Here is a 23,503-nt window from a genome sequence, read left to right as displayed (position 1 = left end):
CCCGGCAGCCCGGTGCCGGAAGACTACTGCTCCCGGCATGCCGCACTCCCAAACCAGCATGGCCGCCCGGCGCCGGAAGACTACATCTCCCAGGATGCCGCGGGCAGCAGCGCTCCGTGAGGTTGGACCCAGCGGCGATCCCGTCCCGTCCCCGGCAGCCGCCGTGGAGCCCGGAGCCCCCCGGCCCCGCGATCCCCGGCACCGCCGCGACCCTCCGCAGGGCTCCCCTGGGACCCCTCCGCCCTCCCGACACCACTCCCAGCCCCGCCGTAAAGGAACAGTGGAAAAAAGGAAGTTACCGGGCGACGACAGCGCAGACGGAGGGACTCTGCGGGGCCCGGAGGCGCCAGAAGGCACCCGGACAGCTCCTGGGCAGGGGAGAAAGCTCAGCAGAGAACTTTGTGGCGTGCTGCAAAACCAGCACTGGGCCCCGGGGCACACAGAGGGATCGGGGGCACCTCAGAACGTGAACGGAGGGGTCCTGAGGGCGTCGGAGGGCAAACGCAGGGCTGTGGGGCAAAGCAAAGTACGAGTGCAGGGTCTCAGTGCACACCGAAGGGGCAGCAGGACATGTCACAGGGCTCAGCGCGGCTGACGGGACGGTGCCTGCAGGCTCCCCCTGTCCCCAGGGAAAGTGTCTCCCAGCCCCAGGCGCACAGGCCCCCGCCACCGACACATGAGAGACGTTGCAGAGTGCTGAAAGCAAATCTGGGAGCAGTCTGGGGCCCTCACACTGCCCTGCGGAGCCCTGGCTGCCCCCAGGATAATGGGAAACTCCACCAAGAGCCCCAAGGGTCGAGGCAATGCAAGGGAAGTTACCCAGAGCCCTGTGAACAGCACTGGGGTCCCTGGGAACCGCAGGGACCCCCAAGAACAAAGGATGTGGGGACCAGCTCCCAATCCCAGACACAATGTGTAACCTCCTCCCCTGGGCATCATCTTCAGGCAAAGCGACGGCAGGAACCACAGACACGAGTGCAAAGAATAAAGCAACTGTTTATTGTTTTACTGCGCAGAAGCAACACCTGGGAGGGAGTTTGCCATGGAGCTCAGTGCCAGCATGCTTCCCCTTACCCTGTGACACCCGAAGAGTCATCTCTGCACCAGCGTTCGTCGGTCCTTTGGGGAAGGGTCAGCTCCTGCTGCTGCCCTTGACGCGGCAGGCGTCTGAGTAGCTGACAGCCTATCCCCTCTACTTTTTCCTTCAGGGATAGGATTCAGCTCTGACAGGTGAGAAGATCTTTGATCTCTGATCCTGCCTGTCTGCACTACTGCCCTACCCCAGACTAGAGCCCTGCAAGACACTTTCACAGCTCTCACCTCACCTGTCACATCACCACTCTCAGTGCGATGGGCCTGCGCCTTATCAAATCCAGACCTCAGGTCAGTGCACAAAGCTGAACGCTGGGAACAGGGGAAGGTTAGGAACCCCAGAGAAGGGTTTGCACCCTGCTGCTTAGGTAATAAGCTGTAAGCCCTGAAGCCTAAGGATTTAGCCCTTGTCGTTTATCAGTAAGGCATAAACCCTGAAGTGAAAAACTGCAAGTCTTGGAACCCAAATGGTTGCAGAGGCTTTAAAATTTTAAATCCTGCACCCTGATTGCTAAGTCAGCAAACTGTAAACCCTGACTGATAAAGACAACCCCACAAAATAAAGTAATAATTCATTTAGAAGTGCAGCAGAACAGGAAGATGCGCATCAGAATCATGTTACAGTTGCTGTTTATAGGCTTGGCTTTAGCCACCAAACATGAGCACGTGCAAGCATTGCTCCGCAGAGCGCACTACGCTGCACTTCCACTGAACCTACCTGAAACACTGCAAGCACTAACTCATCTCCATTACAGACAACTAATATTTTTGGTCCCCTCAGCTCCATGGGCAAACATCCACAGCCAGTGACTCCAGTAACCACCTAGGGGACAACCACCTTCCACCTCCCAGCCCTGCTCACATACAACGCAGCCCCAGGACTTAGCTGTATCCATGCTGCAAGTCACAGCTTGTCCTCCACGGCCAGCCGCAGATCTCTGCAGAGCTGCTAGCAGTCGAAGGAGCGTTGTCACAGCTAGACTACGCTTCAGCACCTGCAAAGAGGCCAGAACAGTTACTGAGAGGCCAGGCAACTGCACAGCCCTCCTAGCACTACTCCCTAGTCCAAGGCCCGTAACTATTCCCACAATTATGATTGGAAAAAGAAAGAGAAGGATAGAGACCTAGCCCCAGGGTCAAGGCCCTGGACAAAGGAAGAGAAAGAGAGGCATGGAGAGCCAGACAAATGGATAGAGGGCTGGACAGAGGACCAGGGAGCAGAAGAGAGAAAAAGAGGGATGTAGAAGTGGACAGAAGAATAAAGAGAGGAAAGGAGGGAAGGGGAAGCAGACAGAGGGACGGGAAGCAAAAGAGAAGGGTGGAGAACCAGACAGAGGAACGGGGACTGGAAGAGAGGGAAAGGGAGCCAGTCAGAGCAATGGGAAGAGAATGAGAAGGATGAAGAGCCAGCTCGAAAGGTGGAGAGAGAAAAAGAGGGAGGGGAAGTCAGAGAGATGAGATAGAACAGGGAGAAAGAGGGATAAGGAGACAAATGGATGGGGAGCTGAACAGAGGGATGGAAAGAGAAAGAGAAGGCTGGAGAGGGGGACAGAAGGCTGGAAAGGTACAAAGAGACAGACAAGAGCGGCAGAGAGTGGCAGTGGGAGGGGGAGCTGGACAGATGGACAGCGGGCAGGTAGTGGGACAGAGAGGGGAAAAGGATGATCAAGAGCTGGATAGAGTGATAGGGAGCCAGTCAGAGGGATGTAAATATTGACAGAGGGATGGAAAGAGTACAAGAGGAATGGGGAGCTGGGCAGAGGAATGAGTAGCTAAACAAAGGGACGGGGTGCTGGACAGAGCTACGGGAAAAGAAACAGAAAGCTGGAGAACTGGACAGAGGGACAGGGAATGGAACTGGATGGATCCAGACAACCCGGAACAGCCTTCAACACACTCCACTTCTGCTCACCTGCTGAGCATGCAGAGCTCTCTGCATGCTGCTGTGCCCAAAGTCCGCTTGTGGGCCTGCTTGCCTGTATCCTACACCTCCAGAGCGTCTGTGTCTGCAAGAGCGAGGGTGCACCCACAGGCCCAGACTGGGGAGGATCCTTGTGTTCAGTCACAGTATTTTACTATTCCTCATGCATTAGCCCCTTTCAGACTTTCATATGCACATGCTTAACCCCAAATTCTCTCAGCCCTTAACAGCTTCAGTACCTATAGCACCTAGTTTTTCCACACTCTCAAATCTTCCTTGCTCTTCCCTGTCTTGTTTGAAAACCCTCCCAGACCCTCCGGTACTTACATGCTTCCTTAAAACAGTATCACCAAAAATCAACAAAACGGGTTGAGCTGCTTATCTTCAAGTTGCCGGCCCTCAGAACATTATCCTGCAAATGAATCAGACCACCAAGGTCACTGGGAGATTCTCGTTTTAGAGCTTTTTTTTCCCAAAAAACTTTAATTTTGGTTCCCTAACCTGGGCAAATGCAGATCCTCCCTTAAGCATTGTAACAGTTTTTATTCTGGGGTCCCAAGTTACTGTTATTGCGTTAAGCAGCAAAGCAAGGCAAAGACAGGTGGGGTCACAGGTTACCCATCTAGCCACGAAAATTTGCGTTTTAGACCTTACTGGGTATTCCAGATAAACAGGCCAAAGTAAAGCTGCAAACAGGCAGGTGAGGCTACAGACAGAGCCTGTGGTGCTGCTATCAATAGCAATGCCATATTCACGAGGCTGCCAGTTGCTACTCCCGCTCTCCTTTGCTGATCCATGAATTGTGGCTTATTGCTCACAAGTCCGGTAAGGACACTGCCAACCTTCCTACAGCTGAGGGATCCTCATCAGGACCTGTCAGAGAACCTCTCCAGAGCCATTTGGGTTCTCCTGGCTGCTCTTGATACGTGGTAACCAAGGTCTGAGGGTGGTAGCCTGTAGCTCATGACAGCACACAGTTCTGACTCCTTTCCCATAATTCCCACCACAGTCTGCTGATACCACCAAAGCTACATTAACACTGCTGTAAGAATTTAAGTCCTCCTGAAATTGCTTTAAGTTGGAACTGATGAGAAGGAGCCTTGATTCCGCAAAGCTTTAACCTTTCTTTCATCTACCTGTCTTCCCGTTTTCCCAAACACAATTCCCATGTAATTAACAAGGGGTTGCAACCAATTGAGCCTTCCTGAAATTCACCTCTTAATTTTACAATTCAGACACTTGTGTCTGCCACTTCCTCTTTGGTAACTCTGGTCACTTGACTATCATTCACCTAAGATAATAATTTGCTGTCTTGAAGCTCATAAAATATGATCCTTCCTAGATACATAAAGTCACATGCAGAGAAATGTATGTATGCAGTGTACTTTTCATAACGCTTACAGACCTTCTGTTATATGTTGGTGATCTATTATCCTGATCGCTATTCATAGGGATACTTCCTCTACAGAAGGAATGGAGTTTCTCTTGTTGGGAGATGGAGACAGCTTTCATTTGGATCCATTTGATTTTATTACTTCAGCTTGCTTACGTTTTTCTGGTCTCTTCAACTTCAACCATAGCAATTAATCTAAAAAGTAAGTATTATGTCGTTCCCTTTTTATATATGCAGATATGATAACAAAACAAAATAGAAATGACCAAAGCAAAACTAAGCTAAGCCAGATACAGTTAACAACATCCACACTGGGAATGGGTTACTTGGTCCTCAGTCTTGCCCCTGGGAGGCTGAAATAACAAACAGTCATTATCAATACTTACCCTAATTACGCATGCCAGAACACATCCTGCTGTAGCAGTTTCTGGTGATATCAAGGGTCCACTGCATTTTTGCTTCCTTGTTTCATGCAGTCCCTTACATATTAATCACAAAAAACTGCTCATCCATCTTTTCTCTTTGTCAGCATTTGCTGTCGTTGCTTCCATCTCTATAACAAACAGATAAACTTGCATTTTCCTTTCAATGAAAGGCTCTAGATTTATGCACGTTCTTTTTCTCTTTACCATATTCTTTTTCTTTTTTCTTTTTCCTTTTCTTTTCCTTAAAGGAAAGGTCTTAGCACAGCACTTGCCATCATACATTACAGGGTAAACTGTCTGGAAACATTACATATAGCAGTTAAAGCTAGGTTATGAGACAGGCAGGCACATTACCTAATAGTTACCTACACGATCTTCCATGAAACATTACGTTTATTCTGGTACAGTATTATCGTACTGTCCAGTATCCTTTCTCAAACCCTTGTATACACATGCTTAGTGCACAATTCTCTCAGTCTTTAACTGCGTGGAAGAATGATAGCATTTAATTTGCTTGCCTCTGTTTTGAATCTATTACCTTTTTGATACATCTCCTAGATTCCTCCTATAAGTGGATGCTTGTCTCAGAGGTGATGACCAAAGTGAACACCTGGATCATGAGGTCTAGGCTGCTTCTCTTCAAGATGTCCTCCGTCGGTGGATTGCCCTGCCAAACAAACCCAAAAGACTGATGAGGCCATGAGGGTATCAGATTTTTGTACTGCTTCTCTAAGGCTTTCAGGGTGATTGACATAACCGCTGCTCTTCACATTACTCAAAGATGAACTCAAAGTTCATCTGCTACTTAGGACTAACCCATTTCTATTTTAAGAGGGGGTTGTTTGTTTCAACTTTGCCGATAGTCAATAATCTGCTATGCATCATCTCTAGCCCCTTCTGCTTTCACAACACTTTTGGTAATTAAAGGTGGTAATTAATAGCACCCATTGTCTATGGGTTGCAGTAACATATCTCTCCTTCTCTGAGGACGTGCCTAAGACCCACGCTTTTTTCTACAGTATGGTTGGGGGCTTCCCATAGCCCTTCAGCGTTCCCTTAGGCTTTTCCTGAGCCTTTTATTTGTTTAGGTTATTCCTTAGCCTGCAATTGTATGTTAATGTTCTCCTTAAGCATTGCACAGAGCACAATTATCCTAGACCAGCCGCATTTAGAGAGTTCTCTTGCAGGCACAGAGGGTCCCGAGAGGTGGCTCAGAAGAAGAGAGAAAAATCGGTTTGTCATCTGTGCACCCACCTGCCAACATTCTTCACCAAGAAGTGCTGCAAATTCTCTTTTCTCCAAAGCAGGACTGAGTCAAGGGGGACACAGATCACACCCTCTAATTAGGACACCTCGCTGCTGTGGGGACAGGGTCTAGGAGTGGTTTTAGGATTGTTTGGGGCTTGGGGACAGAGTTTAGGGGAAGGTCTGGAGTCAGCGACAATGTTGCAGCAGGGTTTGGAGGCATTTTGGGGTCTGTGAGAGTGTCGGGGCAGGACTTCTGAGTAGTTTCACAGCTTTAGGGGGCCTGGTTGCAGGAAGGGTGGGAATCTGCAGGGCCCTCAGGGCGGGGGTGCCATCCCAGATGAGTACTGAGTGCGTAGTAGTGCTGCATGTGGCTGTCAGCTTTGCAGGAAGAGCCACTGGTCTGCACCCCACCACAGGGGAGGAGGAGGAGGAGGAGGAGGAGGAAGAGGAGGGATCTATGAGCTTGTAGAGAACGCCAGAAGAGGCAGCAGGGAGTTCATCAAGGGCCCCATATCCCAGAAGAGCTGTGAAGGACCCCACGTCCCAGACAAGAAGAGGCATCAGGCTGCTGTGTCACTGCTGGAAATATCGACAGCCCTGTGCAGCGTACGTGTGCCTGCGGAGTGGATGTCAGACACAACAGAGGACTGATTGACGCGTACTGGACTAGGGAACCCCACGGCTTTGGGGCAGCTATATAGGAGGGCACAGTGGGGGGGGGTTCGACCAGCTGGCACCCAGGTTAGCTGGTGCCCACAGTCTGTGACTGGGGGAGGCCTCTGGGTGTCCGGGAATATTTTTCTTCTATCCATCACCTAGCTACAATTCTCAAGTAAATAACTTGGGACTGCACTTGCTGTTCCTGACTCAAACTGGCCTTCAGTCTGTTCGGTCCAGCGGCTTTAAACCTCCTTGCAGCATACCAGCACCCTCGGGCAGGCCCGCACAGCAGGAGCTCCGGGGGCCGCCAGCCTCCCCGCTCCTCCGGCTGCCTCTGCGGGGGCGAGTGCCACCCCGGCCGTGCCGGGGAGGAACCGGGGCCCTGGGGGCGACACAGGGGAAAGGGACGGTCAGACCCGCGCTGCCGGCAGACCGCGCCCAAGCCCCCTCCCCACCCTTCGCCCCACACCTCCGCCTCCTGGGACAGGTTTTGGGGCACCCTTGGGGGCCAGGGTTGGTGGGTGCCTGGGGGGCCGATGCGAGCTTCGGGGAAAGGCTTGGGGTGTTTGGGGTCCGTGGGAGTTCTTGGGAGGAGAGTGGTGTGGTGCTGCGGGGGCAGGAGCTGGGGGTGACTGGGGGCTGCTGAGGCTGGGTTTTGGCATGGTTGTGAGGTCTGGGGGCTTTAGAGGTCGGTGATGCTGTTTGAGCAGGCTTATGGGGCTAGGGGCTTTGGGGAGGGCTGGTTTAGGGGGCACCTGCATGGCCACGGATGGAAGGGTTTGCAGGCAGGGGGGTCAGGGTGGTCCTGTCCCGGTGGGGTGCTGGTTCCCATGGGGAACCCTTGAGGAGGAGCAGTTCTCAGTGACCTTGCTGGGGATGAAGAGCTTGTGCCCCGTATTCCTTCCTGCTCTCCTCTCTATGCGCTCTGCCCGTGTTTGCCCAAGACGAGACGTCCCAGAACAGCCCTCACCCTGCTCCAGCCCCGCTCACTCCCCACCTGCCTGTCACACAGGGCTCCCCCCACCCCGGCATGCACCTGCTCAGTCCAGGCACCCCATGCCCAAAAGCTGCTTGTGCGCCTACCTGCTTGCCTCTGCACAGCTCCAGAGTGTCTGCGCTTGCAAGAACGAGGGCACATGCATCAGTCCAGACTGGAAAGCAAATCAGTCACTGTATGTTACTGTTGTTGTGCATTATCCCCGCTCAGACTCTCATATGCACATGCTTAACCCCCAGATCTCTCAGCCCTTAGCAACTTCAGTCACTCTCGGCACTTACTTTTTCCTCTCTCTCAAACCTTCCTTGCTCTTTCCTTTTTTGTTTGCTACCCATCCCAGGCCCCTTCTGTATTTACATGCTTCCTTAAAACAACATCACTGAAATCAACAGAATGGGTCAAGCTGCTTTTCTTCAAGTTGCTGGCCCTCGGGATTATCCTGGAGACAAATCAAGCTACCAAAGTCATTGTGCAATTCTAATTTTAGAGCATTTTTCCAAAGCTTGAAGTGTGGTTCTGTGTTAGATTATATTATAAAAAGCTTATCTTCACTCACACAAAGGAGCAAGGAGTGCACAGGAACAATTGCAGGTGAGGGAACTGGAATAATACCTATCGCAGAGCTATCACAGGAGAGAGATCAACCCATAAAAGGCTCCACACACATGGAGGTGCGGGGCAGCACAGTGCCAGGCAGGGGAGCCCCAACGAGCTGGTCAGAGAAATGAACCGCAGCCCCGGCCCCCCGGGCTGTCCCAGGAGACCAGCAGCCCCACGGGCCGGGGGACACCCCCGCGAGGAGTCCCGGGAGAGGCCTCCGGATCACCTCACACGCTGAGGGGATGACGGCCGAGGGTGTGGGGCGCGTTACGGGACGCAGGGGACGAGCGTTTGGGGACCGCGCGAGCCTTGCTGTGGGATGTTGAGGGCAGAACCAAAGGAAAGGGGAAAGGGAGGGATCGCGGCGGTTTGGGGAGGCACAAGCGTGGGAAAAGAGAAGGAGGAGGAGATAAAAGGGGCTGGTTGCCTGCAAACAGGCTGCTGGTCGGTACGCTTGTCTGGCCATGCCCTGCGCTTGATCGTTCTGTCCTGTCTTCTCAGTAAACTCCATTTCTGACTGTTTTCTTGGGTGAGGGGTTCTCTATTCTTGTGTCTGTGTGTGTGTACGGAGGTCTGAGCACCAAGAACTGGAGTGGGCCCATGGGTCACAGGGGCCTCTGTCAGCAGGTGCCAGCAACTGGAGCAAGCGAGGGTGCGTAAGTCAGTGCGTGGTTGCTGGCAAATATCAAGCTGGACTAACTGGCAAAGAGGTCAAGTGGCTTGGAAACCAGACGTGTGTGTGTGTGTGTGTTTGTGTGTCTGAGGGCGAGACACCAGGACGAGTTGGCGACCGGAGGGACCAGGAGGTCCAGGCCAACTGCTGGAGAGACCATAAGCTTTGGGGGGTCAACTGAGAGACCTGTCTGTATCTGTGTGCCTCTGCAGGAGGCAACTGGGGAGAGCGAGGACCTAGGACCAGCTGCTAGAGGGACTGCATGTCTATGCCCAGTTGCTGGAGGGATCCACGGTCTGTATGTGTTGGGGGGGGGGGGGGAGAGTCTGTTCCAGCAGCTGGCATGGGGCTGCAGGCCTCGGGGGCTCATAAGTCCATGTGCCAGCAGCTGGGGAGACCAGGGATCCAGGGCAGCTACTGGACGGGGAGAACGTCTGAGGCCAGCCACTGGGGGATCCACATTGCACGTATGAGTATTTCCCACTAACGAGCCTTGGTCCTGATTGGCCAGAGGGGAACAGGACGAGGCCGTTGGTGGTGTTTGTGTGAGTGCTGAGTGTGTCTGTCTGTGCTGGTCTGTGTGCCTGGCCACGTGTCTATGTGTGCGTTGTATGTGTGTGTTTGTGTGTGTGCCTACTGGGGACACATGCTCGGCCTCGCAGCTGGTGGGACCTGGGGGCGTGGGGCTGCAGCAGCCTCGTCTCTGCCAGATTTGGCAACTCCTCAACATCTGACACCAGGGAATTAACCTAGCTGTTTATGACTCTCTCCAGAAGGTTTGCCCTTTGCACCCCATGCCATAATCTGATGTAGGAAGGGCTGTCAGGCTACCGAAGGGATTACTCAGGAAAGAGAAGATTTGTATGAGCTGCTGGGCAGAAGTTCCTAGACCACTGAAGTCATTGACCTCATTGGGATCACCATTTTGCCCACAGACATTTTGCCCAGTGCTGTGCTGGTGAAAGCAGGCAACTGGCAACTTAGTGAGATATTTCCAGGCTGAATGGGGAGCGGAGAAGAGGCTATATAGGAAGTCTCAGGTTTTTGTGCTAGTTAAGCCACTTAAAGGTATTCTTGGGGGTGTTTGCTCAAGATGTCAATATTGCTTACATTCTGACTGAGTCAAAAATGAAGGCCTGGTCCTTAAGGAACAAACGTGTGAACACAGTTAAGTTTCTAAATGTGTGGAGAAGCATTTGCAGGTACTGAGCAGTCTTTGTTGTAACACCCACTGGTTTTGGTGTTGCCCCTGCCCCGGCCTGTTACCCTGTTGTGCAGGCAGTAGGGATAGCTGACTGTTTCAGTTTAATGCGTTGCTCTTGGACACTAGGGATACCTTCACATTTAAGTGCTGGATACACCTCTTGTGGCTCCAAATGCCGCAAATTAGTTAGATTTTGCATCTTGCTATTTTCAACGTCTCTCAGCGTTTAAAATAACAATATAATAAAGAAGAGTACAACAAACAGATAAATCCCCCAACAGACACCTGTCTAATAGCATCCTAAATGAGAGGTACCTCTATGCAGGCGATTTGTTAAAAATGTGCCTTCTTCCATCACTGAATCATAACTTATGTGTGTGTGAGGGAAAGGTGTCTTATGTACATAGTCTTTTTTTTCATATATATTTACCTTTTCTACCTTAGAGCTAATATATTTTCTGGTACTGTTTCCTCTCTGTTTCTTTAAGGCATTTGGTTCTTGAAAGAAGACCTTTTTATCTCAGTGTGATAAGCCCTGTGACAGCTTAATCATGTAGATTTTCTCTGCTCATTTTCTTTCCTTTATAGGTGTTGCTCTGGCTCCCCAATGACGTTCTTCAAAGCAATATGCGCTGAGTCTTTTTAAAACAGGGACCATCACCCTATAGCTATCTAGTTTCCTCTAAGGTCACAGCTGTTGCTCTCCTTTGGGATAACAGCTGTTTGGTGCGTTTCCAGCTCTATCACTTGCTGCCTCTGTTAGCCCCCATGTGTTATTTCACATGTAAATACATAAACCACAGACCAAAGCACTGCATTAATCACTAGCTTTCTTCTACTGCAATCACTCAGCCCACCAGTTCTGGGCAGGTTATATTATATTCTTTTATCAGTAGGTGCAAATTTACAATCTGCTTTCACCATAACCACCTTATTGTTGGTCTGCAGGGGCTAGGCAGAATACTACAGTTTCTGCACATTTCTGGCTCTGTGCAGAACACAGCTGCCCTGCTTACATAGAGCAGGCATGTCTTTATGTCCTGACTTATCCCTGCAAAGAATCTTTTCCTCTTCTTTTCATCTCCATTTAGTTCCCACAGGCCTTCATTATTAAGATTTCCACTGATTGCTGCTGACGTACATTGAATCCAAATATTTGTGCTATTCATAGTGAAATGCTCATTCAGCTAAATGCTTTGTTGTGTCAGGACTCTTTTGATCAAACTGAATAGAAGGCTTGACCAGGTATTCTCTATAGCCCCAGGTCATACATAGGAATTCACCAGTGCAGGGACCACATGCAGTAATAAAATTTCTTCTGAAGTATCAAGCATAGATGACTTCTAGGGTTCCAGTGGGCAGAAGGAAAGATTCTGCCAGGGCAGGACTTTATCTGCCTTTAGAAGCCCTAAAGCCTAAGGCAGAGAGAGGTAGCTAAGTGCATCCAAGTAAAAAGATTCTTGTGATCCAGAGAATGAAGTGCACGCTGCACACAGACACGTTACTCATCATTCTGAATGCTCAGTTTTGTCTGCTTTCCTAGGGAGGACTGTAGAGAAAAGGGGTGTTGTATTTAACTCCCATCACCCACCTCAGTGATGGGACAGCTCAGTGGCAGGATTCCCAGTGCCCTGTCAGCCTCACTGTCCTTGCAGCTCCTGGGTCTCCTTCCCATAGGGAGCAGCTGCCCTTGACACTCCCTGGCACCCTAATCCAGAAGCTGTGGAGGCTGGGGAACGTGGAGGATGAGGCAGTAGACACCAGCTGGGCCCATGTGCTCCCGTAGGCAGAACTGCCTATTGTCCCATCAGACAGAGCACCCAGCTTGGTTAGGCCAAGCGGTATTTCCCGTGTTCTTATGGTATGTGGCTGAGATATGTCATTTCTTTTCAGTCTCTTTGCTATGCCTGAGCAATACATAACCCTAGATCCTGCTGCTACTATACTTCCCACCATTTTTTGGGCCAGACTAGCACACCAAGAACTTCTGCCTGCTCCCCTTTCTGCCCTATTGTTGCATATATCTCTTGATTTTCCTTACTCTATTCTTCCAGTATTAGTGCTTCGTAACAGACCTGCTCAGCTTCCTCAACGTCCCCTGTACATGCCACTTTTTCCATTGTAAAAGTCACCTTTCAATGCTGTGAAGCCTTTCTTCTGTATACGATTCCTTTACAGCTCTTAAAGACTCGTTGGAGCAAAAGGGGGCACTCATGCACTGCCGTCTTGTCTGTATGGGCTACATTAGCTTCATAAATACTCTCACAGCCTGGAATATAAGAGCTCTCTCCAGTCTGCATTTATCACCGTGTACTTACATTTTCCAGTTTGCAGCTGACTGCTTATATTAAGAAACCTTGTAAAATAGATGGCAAAGATGTGCTCCTCAGGTGTGTGTCCTTCCTTAAAACTGCTTGAAAGTCTCTCCTGCTCAAGGATAGACAAGCATTTCCCTCAATGGTTAAGACACTTTCAGCCTGTCTCATCCTTCCCCACTGTTCTTTCTGTTTCCTCCTACCCAGCAAGGCTGGTACATGCACAGGGGAACTATGCAGTGAACTCGATCAAGAAACTCCAAATTAAACTAACAGGAGCGGGCAATATTTTTAACATAGCTCGGTTCCTCCATCTAGTTCGTTGCTTGGCCCCACAATCAGTTGAATAGCACAAAGGTGGAAGCTGTCAAGGAGTGCGCAGTAGCTACCTGAACACAGCACCTCTGCACAGCGAAGCACCGGCTGCATTGTTCCCTCAAAATGTGTGCTGGCACCCTGACTGCTGTCGTCTCTTCTGGGCAGCATAGGATTTCCCCGAGACCCCTGGGCCCAGCCCATTGCCTGGGAGCTCTGCCAGCCTGTTACGCTACACCCACCTTTCCCTCGCTTTGGACACGCGCTTTCTCCTTGCGTCTGCCCTGTACGCCACGATTCTGCTGTTTCTTTTCATCCCCATACTTGCTGAGGAATGAATGTGCTCAAACCATCACTGCAGTTTTTCATTGTGTTTTTTTGGCTGTGATTCCTGCTGCTTATACCTAGTGTTTCCTTTCATCTGCTTAAGCTTCTGCCTGAGCATAGGAACAGGCATCCCTTAAAGGTTACGTGTGTGTGTCCTACAGTGTCCTCAGACTGTGGCAAGTAAGGCAGTAAGGCGTGGGATCAGCAGTCATACTAAGCTCAGTTCTTTACTGAGCCACTATCGGTAGCCACTCAGTTTTACCCCTGGGTTCACCACATGTAACTTGCTCTTTTGGTGAACAAGTTTCCTGACTGCTTTCTGGGTCTGATACCCTCCTGGACTAGAGGGAGCAGAAGCCAAGCTCTTTAGGTGACTCCTATAATCATGGTAACCTGAAGCAAGAACGCTCACCTGGGAGAGAGGACTCCTAGTTGCTGATTTCAGGGAAAGTTCTTGGAGCAGAGACCAAATATAGCTCCAGATCACAGCCTGAGGGTCTTGTCTGTTCTTTCTGCCTCTTTTCTGCATAATGCCCTTTTTCAAAAGGAAAGATGGGAGTGCTGATAACCATTCCTTCGCTCTTCTCCTAGAAAGATGTGGAGTGATGATTTGATATATGCATACCTTGTAGAGGGGAGGAGAGAACTGGACCAGCTCTCTCACTTCCTGAGCATATGCTTCAGTCACTAGACTAATGTGGAGCTGGTGGAGAATGCTGCTGGATGTTAGGAGGAGCCCGAGTTTGGCAGCAAACATTATGCTGAGAAGACTTTCTGGACTGGGGCCCTCCTGTGACTTAGAGAAACACTCACTGTTTGGACTCAGGCTAGCTCTGTATAAGCCATCCACACTGTTCTTTGCTGAGCTAGAACAGAAACAGGACTTTAAGGCATGTTCTTACTGCAAAATAAGACAAAGCCAGAGAGCTAGGTCAGCTGTTGGACCCCTGTCACCGATACTGCTTAACTGCTGGTATAGCTGCTAGCACAGTTCTGGCCCCTGCTCAGTAGCAATTTGCACCACAGGGGAACAGTGCACACTGGGGATCACTGACAACGGACAAGGCAGATGAGACTGCATCAGAACTTTTTCCCTGCACTCTTTGCAGCCTTCTTCTGCATGTTTTCTGCCCTCAAATAGCATTTAAATCCGGATGCCACACTGCCCAGCAGGCAATGCACACTCTCCAAGCTCACCTATGAAAGTATGGCTCTGTCCGGCTGCACCACAGCCCTCACTCTAACGCACTCCAAACTAGAAAAGAACACATAAAGAAAACCCAAACCAAACCAACCAACCAAAAACCCCTATGTCTTAGGACTCCAGGGCTCTCACATGGGCCCAGTGGAAATCTTCAGCTGAGAGTCAGATCATGGGGACACGTCTGATCTGCGCCACTGGGTCTCAGGGCAGAAAGCAGTCCATAGCACTGTTTCATTTGAAGTATGGATGTAGCCTACACTCTTTCTGTACCAAAAGGCCAAATAGACTGATGCCAAAGTGCCGCAAAGGGTGGGTACTAGCAGAAGGGATTTTCTGGCTGGCAATGTGGGGGTCATACCTGTCAGTTCCCCTTCATCTCATCTCAGCCATGTCCAACCATCCCAGCTATGTCCTCGCGCCACACAAGGCAAGACCTGAATATTCACACTCCATGGGAAATGGTAACCTGAGAAGACTCTTCTCAGAGGTGCGTAGTGACCGGATGAGAGGCGATGGGAACAAGTTAGAACATTACATACTTTATATAATTGTATTATATTGTTTAAATTAAATAGGAATGCAATAATCATATAACAATTGTGTAATATATTATGTGCTAGAATGCATTATATAGTATAGTATAATGAATTATAATATAATATGATAATTCATGATATAATTTCCTTATAATCATATAAGGAAAACTTTACACCATGCTGGTGGGTAAATGCTGCAGCAGGGGCCCAGAGAGGTTGTGGGATGTCCATCCTTGGAGACATTCAAAATGTGACTGGACAAGGCCCTAAGCAAGCTGATTGTACTTACTTTGAGCAGAGGGTTACACCAGAGCCCTCCAGAGGTCCTGTCCCACCTGAGTCTGTGATTCTTGACCTCTGGGAGCACCGCAGCCACACAGTGACCTATATAATATGCACCTGCCAGGCAGGCCGGAGATTGCTTAAGTCTTCTGATATACATGTTTTTCCAATGCATTTCAGATATTTTGTGACCTGTAAGTAGAAGGAGGATGAAGGGAGGGAAGTAAAGATCAAGGGCCAGATTTTAAATTCTGCTCTGTCAGATGCTGGTATCGAAAGTGTTTATAAGTGTGCATTCACCACTAATACTAGGCATACTTTGTGCCACTGTACTCTGCAAGCAATCAGTCTTCTAACTGAGCCTAATTGTGCCTGCAAGTGAACCAAAAACCTGCAGCAGGAAATGCTTGTATCTGTAAAAATGTGAATGCAATTACTGCTTTATTTAAGCCTTAACGCAAAGCAATAGTTAAAGCCAGACTGAAATTTTACACAAAAATCCTTATTAACAATATGTCCCCGAAAGATGTGTCCTTTGCATACTTCCTTCTATGTGTTCAGAAGGCGGGCCCTAGTTCTCAGAAAGTATTTCTGAAGAATAAAACCCAGAGATTTCCGTTTACCTGAAGTTTCTGTTATGTTCTTTCCTGGGATGAAACAAGCCAGTAATCCTCATCCTTACAGAAACATAGCACTTTACATCAGTTTACCAGTGTACCAGCATTAAACAAGTAATAGTAAAATAATGAACAAGGGCTTAATTCAGAATCTACTGAAGCTAATGGAAGTTCTCAGTAGCCAGGGATCAAGCTTCTCCATGACACAGAACAGCAGAGGAAACATTAGCGTTGCCACACTTTTGCCCATAGAAATGACCCCTTTGGGCCGGGATTGATGCACATGGGGAGAGCAAGTTGCATTGCAGCCACCCGGGCTACAGATTTCCCATCCAGACCGAGAACAGCCGCTTCCAGGCTTGCCTGACCACTGTGTTTGCAGAGAAGAACTTCCGAATGAAGCAAAGCAATGCGAAGAGTCTGGGATCCCACTCCATTTTGTGCACAGAAAAGCATTGCTGTGAAAATACGTTCATTTTTCCGTATTGCCACAGAGGAGAACTTTTCGATATGTCTTTGCTTTTCTTTTGCAATTTGTATGTAATTTTGTTCTGCGTGAAATTGTCCCCATTTCTGGAAAAGGCTGTGAAATCCGTGCCCGGAAAGCACTGCACAAGCGTGGAGGAGGGTGGAAGCGTGGGCAAATGCAGAGTTTCCTCTTGGCTATTAAGAACTGAGCGGTTCTTGCAAAGAAAGGCCGTATCCTGTTTGCCGTACATAGCCAAGTCTCCAGCTAGGCTTTGTGTGACTGCGAAATACAGGATGAGACCCTGTGTTAGCAGTAGTAGCCAAATGATGAGGTCAGTACAGGATAATGGGAAAACCTGAACTCTGCTACAACTAAACGTCATGTTGATAAATGCAACACCGCTGGTTTTTATAAACAAAATTAAACTTAATTTGCTTCACAGTAGCTAAGGTGCCGTTAATTCAAAACCCACAGAATAACTCGCTGGACACAGTTAATAGTCAGTAGACTACATAGGCCAGGCTTTGAAAGCATTTAATATTCACTGAAGTGCTGCTTGTATCCAATTATAACTCACTACTTGCCATCTTAATAATTTAAATCTGTCCACTCTTTACAGAGAAAAAAAAGCACTAATCAAAGACATGAATGCACCTTTTGCTTTTGACAGCATTAAATTAAAACTAAATGGTAGATCTTGAATGAGTTACTCTGCAAGAATAAAGGCATTAATGAGGTAATTTCATTATAGAGGCTCATCCAAGCCTATGTGAAAACAAGGGAAGTAAATGGAGAGGAAAGCTGCTGAGGAAATTAGGGTTCCTTCCACACTAATTAATGTTTTGGGGCATTTAGTACAGGCACCAAATTAACTGCTCCAAAGAACTCCATTGAAAAAAAAATACATTGTTGCCCTGCCATGTAATTAGAAGACAGTACAAGCAGAACACTTAATGAGTATAAAGCCGGCCTTTAACTTATTCTGCCCAGCCTCTGAAAACACGCTATTGTGGAGGCCTAAGTTTAAGGAAGCACCAGGCGTACAATATAGGATTGTTTAGGTCCTTCTGTTCGCTGAGCTGTAAACAGGGAGCCCTGAATGAGACCCTGAGACTCGCGGGGGGCCCGGCTTCCCAGCGAAACCCGCCGCAGCGGCGGCCGGGGGGCGGCGGGGGCCGGGGGGGGGGGGGGGGAGTGCCGAACGGGCTGCCCGGCTCCGGCCTCCGGGCGGCCCCGGGCCCCGGGCCCCGGGCCCCGGCCCCGGCCCCGGCCCCGGCCCCGGCCGGGCCCCGGGCCCCGGCCCCGGCCCCGGCCCCGGCCCCGGCCCCGGCCCCGGCCCCGGCCCCGGCCCCGGCCCCGGCCCCGGCCCCGGCCCCGGCCCCGGCGCCTTCCGCGACCACCCGCTGCTGCGCCAGCCCGCTCCGGCGGTTATCTTTACACGGCTTTTGTCTCCTCTAATTGGAGCTGATGAGGTGCTAATTGGTCGCGTTCTTCACAAAGCGCTGCTTAAGCGCTGGCAAACAGAGTGAGACAGCATGAGTGGAGTTAATGAGGGTTTAGCAAAGAAAAACCCCACCGCCCTATGCGTGTGCACACCCACACACCCACACGTACACCCACACGTACACACGCGCGCACACGCAGACACCCACACACGCACGCGCACACACACATACACACACGTGCGCACACGTACACACGCACGCACACACGCGTGCACACACACACACACACACGCACAGACACACACATGCGCACAGACACACACACCCCCCCACACAGGCACACACACACGCGGTAGCACAGCCGCCCCCGAAGCAATGTTTGCGCTGAGGTGCAGGGCTCTGAGGAGCAGCGTTTTGTGAGCCGGGGCAGAGTCAGGAACAGACAAACGCCAGGCGCCCTCGGTCGCGTGGGAGCCCACTGCCGCCGTCACCTATGAACCCCCGCGCCGTGCCACGCCATGCTGTGCCGCACCACACCGCACCACACTGCACTACACCGCACCACACTGCACCACGCCGCACCACACCGCACCACGCCACGCCACGCCACGCCGCACCGCACCGCACCACGCCACACCGCACCACACCACACCACACCGCACCGCACCACACTGCGCCACATGACACCACACTGCACTACACCGCACCACACCGCACCACACCACGCCACGCCACGCCACGCCACGCCGCACCGCACCGCACCACGCCACGCCACGCCACGCCACGCCACGCCACGCCACGCCACACCACACCACGCCACACCGCACCACACCACACCACACCGCACCACACCACACCACACCGCACCGCACCGCACCACACTGCGCCACATGACACCACACTGCACTACACCGCACCACACCACACCACACCACACCACGCCACGCCACGCCACGCCACGCCACGCCACACCACACCACGCCATGCCACACCACACCGCACCACACTGCGCCACACGACACCACACTGCACTACACCGCACCACACTGCACTACACCACGCCACGCCACACCACACCACGCCATGCCACACCACACCGCGCCACGCCACACCACACCGCGCCACGCCACACCACACCACACCGCACCGCACCACACTGCGCCACATGACACCACACTGCACTACACCGCACCACACTGCACCACACCACGCCATGCCACACCACACCGCGCCACGCCACACCGCACCACACCACACCGCACCGCACCACACTGCACCACACGACACCACACTGCACTACACCGCGCCACGCCACACTACGCCATGCCACACCGCACCACACCGCACCGCACCACACTGCACCACACTGCACCACACTGCACTACACCGCGCTACGCCACACTACGCCATGCCACACCGCACCACACCGCACCGCACCACACTGCACCACACTGCACCACACTGCACTACACCGCGCTACGCCACACTACGCCATGCCACACCGCACCACACCGCACCGCACCACACCGTGCCACACCACACCACGCCACACCGCACCGCGCCACACCGCACCGCGCCATGCCACACCACACTGCGCCACGCCACACCGCACCGCACCACACCGTGCCATGCGACACTGCACCGCCCCACACTGTGCCACACTACACTACACCACACCATGCCACACCACATTGTGTCACACCACGCAGCAGCACACCGCACCACACTGTGCCATGCTGTGCTGTGCGGTGTGGCTACATTACACTACACCGTGCCGTGCCACACGGCGCCCCGCGGTGGCCCGGCCCCGTGCTGCGCAGGCCGGCCCCGCGCGCCAGCTGACAGGGCAAGGCCACCTGTGGGCTGCCAGCGCGGCACCCCGGCCTGCCGCCGTGCGAGCCCCGCTGCCGGGGTCGGCCCCGCCGCAGGGGTCAGCCCCGCCACGGCCAGGGCGGCAGCCGGCACCTGCTGGGCACCGGCTGCTGCTGGCCCGGGCTCAGGTCAGCGCCGCCAGCCGGGCTGCGGAGTGGCGCGGCAAGACGCGGCTCCGAGCAGCTGCAGCCCAGCGCGGGTGGTCGGTGCCGCTGGCGGCGGTGGGGGCGAGGTGGGCACCTCCCGCAGAAACAGGCCAACGGCCCGGAGGGTGGGTTTGCCTCACCGCACACCGCACCGTTCACGTGCGGGCGGCACTGAGGGGGGCGGGAGATCCGGGGAGCGAGGCCTGGGGTGCTCTGGAGGACTGCTGCTGCGCGGGGTGGGCCAGGGTGCTCTGGAGGACTGCTGCCGCGCGGGGTGGGCTGGGGGTGCTCTGGAGGACTGCTGCCACACGGGGTGGGCTGGGGGTACTCTGGAGGACTGCTGCCGCGCGGGGTGGGCTGGGGGTGCTCTGGAGGACTGCTGCCACACGGGGTGGGCCGGGGGTGCTCTGGAGGACTGCTGCCGCGCGGGGTGGGCTGGGGGTACTCTGGAGGACTGCTGCCGCGCGGGGTGGGCTGGGGGTGCTCTGGAGGACTGCTGCCACACGGGGTGGGCCGGGGGTGCTCTGGAGGACTGCTGCCGCGCGGGGTGGGCCGGGGGTGCTCTGGAGGACTGCTGCCGCGCGGGGTGGGGCGGGGTGCTCTGGAGGACTGCTGCCGCGCGGGGTGGGCCGGGGGTGCTCTGGAGGACTGCTGCCGCGCGGGGTGGGGCGGGGTGCTCTGGAGGACTGCTGCCGCGCGGGGTGGGCCGGGGTGCTCTGGAGGACTGCTGCCGCGCGGGGTGGCCAGGCAGGTGGCCCTGATGGCCCTGCCATGTGTGGTGGTCAGGCAGGTGGCCCAGGTGGCCCTGCTGCGTGGGGTGGCTGGGCATGTGGCCCCGGTGGCCCTGCCATGTGTGGTGGCTGGGCATGTGGCCCAGGTGGCCCTGCCGCGCTCCCGCTTCACCCCTGCCGACCACATGCTGTGCAATCACAGCCTCGTGCGTTAGACTGGTAGCTAAGACTAGGCTGGAAATGTTTCTAGTTGAAAGTAATTGCATTTCTTTGCTTTTAAGTCTCTAGAGAGACTTATGCCGGGCTCCTGTGTCCCACTCAGCTGCTGCGACCTGCAGCGCAGGCCCTCGTCCCTCGGCAGGAGAAGGGCTTGGGCTCCCGGCAGGCCGAGGCGGCTGCCTGCAGCCGGCTGGGTGAGCGCCGCCTGCCCGCGCCGCCTGCCCCGCTCTCCCCGGCTTGTCCAAGGGCACCCAAGAGGGGCCCGGGAAGTGACCTGGGCGACGGCCGGCCACCGGAGCCAGCTCCCTCGCCGCCCCAGGCCCTGCCCGCTGGACCGGCCGCCGCGCGGGCTGCAGCGGCTCGCGGCCTCGGCCGGCGCCACGGCAGCGCCGGCTCAAGGCCCATATGTATTTCATAGCACGGGCTTGAGTAACGTTAGGGACTCTGTATCTTACACCTGCTTTACAGACGGGCTGATACTGCCTGGGGCCTTTCTAGACCAGTTCTGAAGTTTCCTGCTCCTGAGAGTACGCTGAGCCCTGAAGGACAGAGAGCGCGTGGTCTGTTGGCACAACTAATTCTGCAAGGTTTTTGAAAGGACGCTGCAAACGCCTGTGCTAAATACAGTCTTCTGCCCTATCTGAATTTCTTTATTGTATATGGTGCACACAGACCTGGAGGCACAGAACGATCATTTAGTAGCTGTAATTTGCATTTTTTTTACAAGCACGTTTTACCTTTGGGGCTCCGGGGAAAATGATGGCGAATAGTGACAAATGTGTCAGCAATGTCAGGGGCTCAGTGCCACCAGGTGATGCTCTAATTCCTTCACCGCTCCTCTGCTGAACAGTTTCACACTGGAAAAAGGGAGACGATGAAGGAGTTTTAACTATAAAACATACAATGATCAGCTCGGGAAGACAAGGCATCTTTTATTAAGACAATTCCGAGTATTTATTTATGTTGAAGAGAAATTACCAATCAAGGCCCCCCTTTCCCTACTTTTATTCTTTTTCCTTCTTTGCCTATATGTAACCACAGTTAGAAAAAAACAGTTAGTTTGCAAACAGCCAGTTACTTGGTATGTGTTTATTCCTGGTAATTTGTTCCTCTATTCACATTCGAAACAGGATTCCTTTCACTCTTATGCATAGGCACTTGCTTTTCTCTTGGTTGTCATGAAAACGAGGGATTTCTTGCTGGCTGGCTGGCAGAGACTTCCTAATGGACAAAGATACAATTAATTCCTCAAAATGTGTTCCTAGAGCCATGCGCCTATAAAATAAACACCGAAGCAGACATCTTTGTTTTAAACAGTCCCAAAAGATGCAGATTTGCATCTTCTGCAAATCTGCAAAAGCTAGATTCCCTTTAGTGCTAACTGAGCAATTATCAGTTTTTTAATGATGTATACACTTAACGTATTACTGTGCTTTTCAAGACAGGTATGATCGCGCCTGCAGAGATCTGCGCTCTCGTCACTGCTGCCTGCTAACTTGCTCTGTTCTCACAGGATGCTTGCGGGAGGTTGTCCCTCGGGTTTCCTTTGTTTCCCGTGGGATTAATACCTTCTGGTTTTCCACAAGCCAATGTGACATGGGGTGTAAAATCGCATGCTGTGGTGCTAGCGCACCACTGTACGTTTCCCATGGCCGAGATGTTAAACACGTTCTAGCGTCTTCCCATTTGCTCCCCTTTTGCTTCTTGTCCTGCTGCTGTTGGGGAAGGTGCTTCCCAGCCCCCCTCCCCACTTTGTAATGAGCATGGTCAGTTAGGAACCAGTTTAAACAGGAATGACCATCATTTTTTGAAAGGGAAAGCGATGCTGTGCTTGAGGCACAAAGAGGCAAGAGGACCTCTGGGACTCTTCCCCAGCTCCCCGTGTTCCCTGTCCTGCTGGGTGGTGGCTTCCCTGCTCTGGCTGCTGTTTCGTCAGCTGGAGCTTGGGGGCATGCACAGAGGATGAATGCAGCCCTACTGCACCTGGCAAGGCAGGAAAGGGAGGAAGCACTCAGCTGAGCCCATGAGGTGGCATATCTCATCGGCTGCTGCTAATGGGAGGACTGAAGGTGCTTTAAATCACCTCCTACCTTGTTGGGAGGTTTGGGCCTGAGAGCCATCCCTCCCTGCAGAAGACATGAGTAGCTTAGTGGTTGCAAAGCGCAGGGAGTAGATGCCACATAGCAAAGGCAAAATCATATCTGTGTTTAGTGTTGCACCTGTCAGAACAGAAGCATCTTTCAGTTCTTGCTGGGACTTGTTCCTAAGCTCAGTCTCAGACCACCTCACCTGGGCCAGCGACTCCTGCTATCAGTGGAGAGGCTCTTTTCTCTGACCTGGGAGGGAGTCTGCTAGCCGTCTCTGCATGAGAGGCAGCAGATGACAGCATATCCCCAGTGCAGTAGGGCAGTCGTGTGTGGGAAGATGACCGTCAAAGCTGCTTGCCTACCGCTGCTGCCATCATTACCGTTCACAGGGAAAGCAAGCAGCAGAGGAGAGAGAGGTGAGCGCATCCTCCCTGCCTTTCCCCTCTGTCCTTCTTCCTGCCCCTCTGTCCCTTGGAGTCTGAAACTGGCTCTCCTCATGCTGATCCCTCAGGAAATGTTAGTTCAGCACAAATTCACTTAGACTAATGTTAAATAATTACGCTCTCACAAATGGAAGTAAAGCTTGTTTTCAAAGTTCATGTGAAAGGAAAAGGCACAGGGGGTGACAGCTCCCAGTTGCCAATGGAAATACCTCAAAGGTACCACAGGAGCCTCAGGAAATACTACAGGTTTGGAAGGAATCATTCCTAGGGAAGACTGAGCAA

General features: G+C 52.5%; 1 long non-coding RNA gene across 3 annotated transcripts; it reads left to right on the top strand.

The window, feature by feature from the left end:
• Nucleotides 1-58: 58 nt before the first annotated feature.
• On the top strand, nucleotides 59-6,949 carry LOC138064729 (uncharacterized). 3 transcript variants are annotated; one of them, XR_011137976.1, is made up of 3 exons: nucleotides 59-4,608; nucleotides 5,390-5,536; nucleotides 6,466-6,949. It is a non-coding gene; the product is annotated as an uncharacterized lncRNA (long non-coding RNA). The 3 variants fall into 3 exon arrangements; XR_011137974.1 differs by having other exon boundaries at nucleotides 6,019-6,948; XR_011137975.1 differs by having other exon boundaries at nucleotides 6,458-6,940.
• Nucleotides 6,950-23,503: the final 16,554 nt, after the last annotated feature.

Source organism: Struthio camelus, chromosome Z (assembly GCF_040807025.1).
Source record: "Struthio camelus isolate bStrCam1 chromosome Z, bStrCam1.hap1, whole genome shotgun sequence".
NCBI lineage: Eukaryota > Metazoa > Chordata > Aves > Struthioniformes > Struthionidae > Struthio > Struthio camelus.
Note: the sequence above shows the minus strand (reverse complement) of the source record. Positions and strands in the feature narration are given on the sequence as shown.